Source organism: Rattus rattus, chromosome 5, assembly GCF_011064425.1.
Source record: "Rattus rattus isolate New Zealand chromosome 5, Rrattus_CSIRO_v1, whole genome shotgun sequence".
NCBI classification, from domain to species: Eukaryota; Metazoa; Chordata; class Mammalia; order Rodentia; family Muridae; genus Rattus; species Rattus rattus.
In genome coordinates, this window is record NC_046158.1 from 119581969 (window position 1) to 119588672 (window position 6704).

Sequence of the window (6704 nt, forward strand, 5' to 3'; positions counted from 1 at the left end):
TGCCTTGCACTGCATTTCCTGTTAGAAGTCACGTGATCTGTATTACTAGTAGAAGCAGAAATTCTAACACAACTCAAGCAGAGACTTGTTCTTACTTTTATAACTTTTTTTTTTTTGGTGGTGGTGGCAAGACCAAAAAGTATTAACCATAATTTATAATCTTGGATCAGTTACAGGAATACACACACACACACACACACACACACACACACACACACACACAGAGAGAGAGAGAGAGAGAGAGAGAGAGAGAGAGAGAGAAGTTTTCGATTCCAATTAACCAAGAGACATAATCTTATGAACAACCTATACTGATGCTAAGAGATGTTTCCTATACTGATGCTAAGAGAGTTGGCAAAGACTTGAGTAGAATAGGTTAAGGAAAAAGAGCCCCAGGCAGAGAGACATCCAGCTAGGCATTTGAATTCCAGTGGAACAAACTAGAAGTCAGAATGTCAAGAAATCAATCAATCATAGTGAAAGGAAACTAAGATTCTGGAAAGAAAAAAAAAAAAAAACTGGGAAGAGGTTTCCAAGGTCACTGTGATGACCTAATCTTGATTTTCAACTTGCTAGATTTAGAATCACCATGGAAACATATCTCTGGGCGTTTCTGCTGATAGTGTTTTCAGAAAGGTTTAACTAAAGGGTGAAGGCCAATCCTGTTCCTGACTGTGGGCAGTATCATCCCATAGGCTAGGGTTCTGGACTAAAGAGAAGGAAAAGAGCAAACTGAACGTTGATCGCCATTTATCTCTTTGCCTTCTGACTATGGACACAGTGTGGCTGGTTGTCTCCTGGTCCTGCTGTCTGACTTCCCTGACATGGTGCAACCTCAAGCTTCGACCCCAAATCAAAGCCTTCTTTAAGTTGTTTTGAAATATATTTTCCCACAGCGATGAACAAAGTACATGTAAACATGTAAATAAAATACAGAAAACATGTACCTAACCATGTGAGGCCGTTGACGTAATAAACCTGATTACGCTTAGGGTCTTTTAGAACTGGTTTATGGGAGGAATGTGGAAGAGTTTAGAAATATGTGCTAGAGAAACTCAATAAGCAGAGCTTAACGGGCCATCCTGGAGGGAGTGTAGAAGACCAGGATGCTGAATGTTACACATTAGAGAGCAATTATGCTTATTTTGGCTTCACTTTGCTCATGTTCTTTACTTGGATGACACTGAATTAAAAATAATGATAAACTAGTTTGTTTGGTTAGTAAAATTTTCTGTCAGGATAGCATATAGGCTGTGGTAATGACTACTTCTTGGTGCTCTTACTTAGGTGAACAGTGATAGTTCATCTGTACTGTTAAACTTTATGACCTGAGTTCAATCCACAAGACCCACACAGTGGAGAGAACTGACCTCTACGCTTATGCTACGGCACACGCAGTTAATAAAAATGTAATAAAATCTGTGATTAAGAAATGAGAGTGCTTTAACTGAGGATGCCACTAAAGGGATTCCTTGCTAGAAAATAACTGGCTATGGAAGCATTTCCCTGGGGGCAGCACACAGAAGCCACTCTGTGTTCCAAGAGGACCAGTCTATATCTAAAACCAGCAGCGAACTTGGTACTGTTGCTCGAGACATACTGCTTTTGCAGGCATAAAAGATGAAAGGGAAGGAAACATGGAGGCTTTTCTAAGGCTAGGGAGAGAGGATAGGGGTCAGATTCCTTATAAGGAAGCTAAGAGGTCAACGAATGAAGCTGGGCAGATAAAGCCCCCAGGATATAGGAGATGCTGTGAATGTGAAATGTCCACTGAGGAAAGTTGGCATGAAGTGAAGCCAAGTCAAAAGAGTCTCTGTCTGCTGCAGGCGGCAAGGCAGGAAAGGCGGGGCTGCCCAATCCCACTGGAACATACATCACTCAAACAGAACCCCCAAATGCTGGGTTACCAACATTTGCTGCATGCAGGATTTGTTGTTTGCTCTGTTGGGTTCCAGCCGTGCTTTGATCTGATTTTTTTTCAAGATACGTCTCCATTTCTCCCTCTTGGAATGACATATTTATAACATGCTACTGCATGCCACATGCAGCTTGGTTTTTGTGTTTTACAGTGGCTCATCGCTAAGAGTTATTGTTGAGTTTCAGAAGAGACTGGAGTTTGGTTTTTTTGAGCAGTTAATGACTTTGGAGAGCTGTAACAATGAACTTTTCATTATGAGATGAACCGGAGACTTTAGGGAGCAGGGGTAGAATGTTCTGCTTTAAAAGTGGTGCTCCTGGGTGAGAACTGACAAGGGTGGACATGTGATAGTCTTGTCAGACGGATGCAGTGAAAACACTTCTGGGTGTGTCTTTGAGGGCACTTAGGGAAAGATTCAACCAGGGAGCGAAGACCTGCCCTGAATATGGGTGGAGCCATTACATGGGCGGGGCTCCTGTGCTGAAAGCAAACTGATCATTAGCATTCCTCTCTCAGCTTCCTGATTCCACGACCAGGTGACCCACAGTCCCGATGCATAACTTCTTTGCCAGTGTGAACTATATCCGTGAACCATGCCCCAAATACTCCCTTCCTTAAATTCCTTATGCTTTGTCACATCGATGAGAAAAATAACTAAGCGTTCATAAAGACAAATATCTGGGATAAAGGATAGACACCAGGAGGAGAACCTGGCTTGAGGTGTAGATCCCCTTGGGACCTTTTTTCACCTCACCTGCTGCTAAGAAACCCCGTAGCCTACTGGAATGAGAAGGATACCAGCAGAGTCCAGGGAAAGGAACCTAGCGGGGCATTCCTTGCTCAGCTCAGTCTAGTGTCAAGAGGCAGCAACATGTATGAAACAAGTCTTTGTAGATGTTCGTAATTCCATGAACAGGGTTGGCACCATGGATATCTTATTAGGAAATCCTAAAGTCATAAAAGAGATACTTAGAAGCCTAATCCAGGACCAGGGAAGTTGTTTCTAGCTGGAAAGATTAAGAGCTGGGCTGCAATTCCTAGGAGGAAAAAAATGTAGGAGAAACTGGTTAACATGGACAGACAGACAAAATAGGCAGGGCACCTGGCGTCGTTCTGACACTGGTTGCTGAGGTAGATGCTGGGAAAGAGTGTCTAAATGCTTCCCCAGGGCTCGCAGGTAACTTGCTGTAGACAGTAGTTGATCTTCAACCTTTCTGTCAGAGAGAGGTTATTAGTGAAGGACCAAGCTTAGACATCACCACAGTTTCTTAACAGGTAAATCTGTCCCTCTGATGTCTACTTGTAGATCATCATATATTTTAATTTTTTATTACTTTATATATATGAATGTGTTGTCTGTGTCCCACATGTCTGCCTGGTACACGTAGAATCCAGAGGAGAGAATCATATCTCCTAGGACTGGAGTTACTGATGGTTGTAAGCCACCACGAGGGTACTGGGAATCAAACCTGAGTCCTCTGGAAAAGCTGCCAATGTTTTTAACCTCTGAGCTCTCTTTTTAGCCCTAATATTATCTATATTTTTAATGGAAAGACTGTTCTCCATTTATATATAAGAATATGAATGAATGAAAGAATGAGTTTGGAATGTAGCTATGAACAACCCAAAAGGTTCAGTGCTGTTTCAAACTATGTCATCCTTATCCTGGGATGTGAGAAAACAAGGAGGTGGGCTGGAGAAATGAAATTACTCCCCTGTCACTTTACACAGTAACTATTCTCTCCACCTTTCTGCATCTCAGATATGAATATACAGGTGTGCTAAGTATAAAGACAGAACGTGCTATCATAACAGTACAAGAGTTTTTGCTTGGCATTCCCATAATGGGAATGAGCAAATCCAAATTTGGTTTTCTGTTTTCGTTTGTTCAACGAGTCAGGCACTCGACCTACGGATGCATTTCTGCAGCTGTCTCTTCTTCCATTCTTGAGACAGGGACTGCATCAGGATAGCCTGGGCAAAGGAATAGTCTGGCATAAAGGCTCTGACGCTGATGGAAGATTTGCTCTCAGGACTGGGTTTTTCCATGTTGTTTGTACCCAAGAGAAGGATTCCTTCTCAGTGTTAAGTGAACAGATACTTAGGACCTTCTAAGAGTGTTTTTACCCTATCAGACCAAGTCTAGAGTGTCCCTGGGCATGACAGGAACACCTAGTAGCTTCTTATCTCTTGACATTCTCATGTTACAGGCTGAGCATGAAATGTCAGGAACCAGGATCTCCTAGGACTTTACTGCTCTCTTCCCTAGTGGGGACTGTCCTTTCTCTTAGCTGGGCTACACTGGAAATTCCCTGTTTTGTACTCATTTGCACAGTGCACATTTTAGTGAGAGGAATTAAATCTTTAGATGATGCTTTAGGGTTTGATTTTACACTTTCCTCATTAACACCCTTCGGGGCAATTAACCTGAGGTCTAAGTATTGCAGGGGTATTTTTCCCTCTATCTTTTAATGAGCTGCTAATTCAACTTCCCTTAGGGAGACCAGCTCCCTCTTTCCTTCTTGTGAAACTGGAAGAGTTACAGAGCTTTTCTTAATCTCCATTCACTAGCCTATAATTTGGAGAAAGAATTTGTCACAATCTCATTGTGTACAATAACTAGCAACATACATGCACACAGTACGTAGAACAATAAACAGATGCTTGATAGAAGAGAGTTGAAGAGTTTCAGACCAGATCATAATAAGCTGTGTTTTCAAACTCTCTAAATTTTTGCATTCTATTCAGAGATTTGGGATTTTCTTTTCTTTTCTTTTTTATCTTTATTAACTTGAGTATTTCTTATTTACATTTTGATTGTTATTCTCCTTCCTGGTTTCCGGGCCAACATCCCCCCAACCCCTCCCCTTCCCCTTCTATATGGGTGTGCCCCTCCCCATCCTCTCCCCATTACCACTCTCCCCGCAACAATCACGTTCACTAGGTGTTCAGTCTTGGCAGGACCAAGGGCTTCCCCTTCCACTGGTGCTCTTACTAAGCTATTCATTGCTACCTATGAGGTTGGAGCCCAGGGTCAGTCTTTGGGTAGTGGCTTAGTCCCTGGAAGCTCTGGTTGGTTGGCATTGTTGTTCATATGGGGTCTCAAGCCCTTTCAAGCTCTTCTAGTCCTTTCTCTGATTCCTTCAACGGAGAATTCCTTCCCATTCTCAGTTGAGTAGTTTGCTGCTGGCATTCGCCTATGTATTTGCTGTATTCTGGCTATGTCTCTCAGGAGAGATCTACATCTGGTTCCTGTCAGCCTGCACTTCTTTGCTTCATACATCTTATATAGTTTGGTGGCTGTATATGTATGGGCCACATGTGGGGCAGGCTCTGAATGGGTGTTCCTTCTGCCTCTCTTCTAAACTTTGCCTCCCTATTCCCTGCCAAGGGTGTTCTTGTTCCCCTTTTAAAGAAGGAGTGAAGCATTCACATTTTGGTCATCCCTCTTGAGTTTCATGTGTTCTGTGCAACTAGGGCAATTCAAGCATTTGTACTAATAGCCACTTATCAATGAGTGCATACTATGTGTGTTTTTCTGTGATTGGGTTACCTCACTCAGGATGATATTTTCCAGTTCCATCCATTTGCCTATGAATTTCATAAAGTCATTGTTTTTGATAGTTGAATAATATTCCATTGTGTAGATGTACCACATTTTCTGTATCCATTCCTCTGTTGAAGGGCATCTGGGTTCTTTCCAGCTTCTGGCTATTATAAATAAGGCTACTATGAACATAGTGGAGCATGTGTCTTTGTTATATCTTGGGGCATCTTTTGGGTATATGCCCAAGAGAGGGATAGCTGGGTCCTCAGGTAATTCAGTGTCCAATTTTCCGAGGAACCTCCAGACTGATTTCCAGAATGGTTGTACCAGTCTGCAATCTCACCAACAATGGAGGAGTATTCCTCTTTCTCCACATCTTCGACAGCATTTGCTGTTACCTGAGTTTTTGATCTTAGTCATTTTCACAGGTGTGAGGTGAAATCTCAGGGTTGTTTTGATTTGCATTTCCCTATGACTAAAGATGTTGAACATTTCTTTAGGTGTTTCTCAGTCATTTGGCATTCCTGAGCTGTGAATTCTTTGTTTAGCTCTGAACTCCATTTTTTAATAGGGTTATTTGTCTCCCTGCGGTCTAACTTCTTGAGTTCTTTGTATATTTTGGATATAAGCCCTCTATCTGTTGTAGGATTGGTAAAGATCTTTTCCCAATCTGTTGGTTGCCGTTTTGCCTAACCACAGTGTCCTTTGGCTTACAGAAGCTTTGCAGTTTTATGAGATCCCACTTGTCGATTCTTGATCTTAGAGCATAAGCCATTGGTGTTTTGTTCAGGAAATTTTCTCCAGTGCCCATATGTTCGAGATGCTTCCCCACTTTTTCTTCTATTAGTTTGAGTGCATCTGGTTTGATGTGGAGGTCCAAGATTTGGAATTTTCAAAGAGGAATAGATTCTGCCTTTCTGTTGTTTGTCTAGGACTGACTGCCATAGTTCCAGGATGCCTCCCCACAAGATCATGTCTAGTCTACAATTACCAGCTAATTGTGGCACTGGGAATTAAATCCATCCCAGGCTTTTGTATGTGCTAAGCAAGTGCTTTACCATTGAGCTACATCAATATGGCTCAGTTTGAGACAGAGATATACTATGTAATCTCAAAATCACCATCCCCCTGACTCTTTCCTAAACACTGGGATTTCGTAATGCAAACAGGCAGGGCACTTTGTCCCGCCTTTTTGTTGGGAGGGGACAGCCAGGTCCCATTCTTTCTATTATTCATTTC

General features: G+C 42.2%; 1 protein-coding gene across 1 annotated transcript in view; it reads right to left on the minus strand.

The window, feature by feature from the left end:
* The window catches only part of Sel1l2 (SEL1L2 adaptor subunit of ERAD E3 ligase), a 122443-nt gene that overhangs the window by 42919 nt on the left and 72820 nt on the right, over window positions 1–6704 (minus strand). The gene's annotated exons all lie outside the window — the stretch shown is intronic.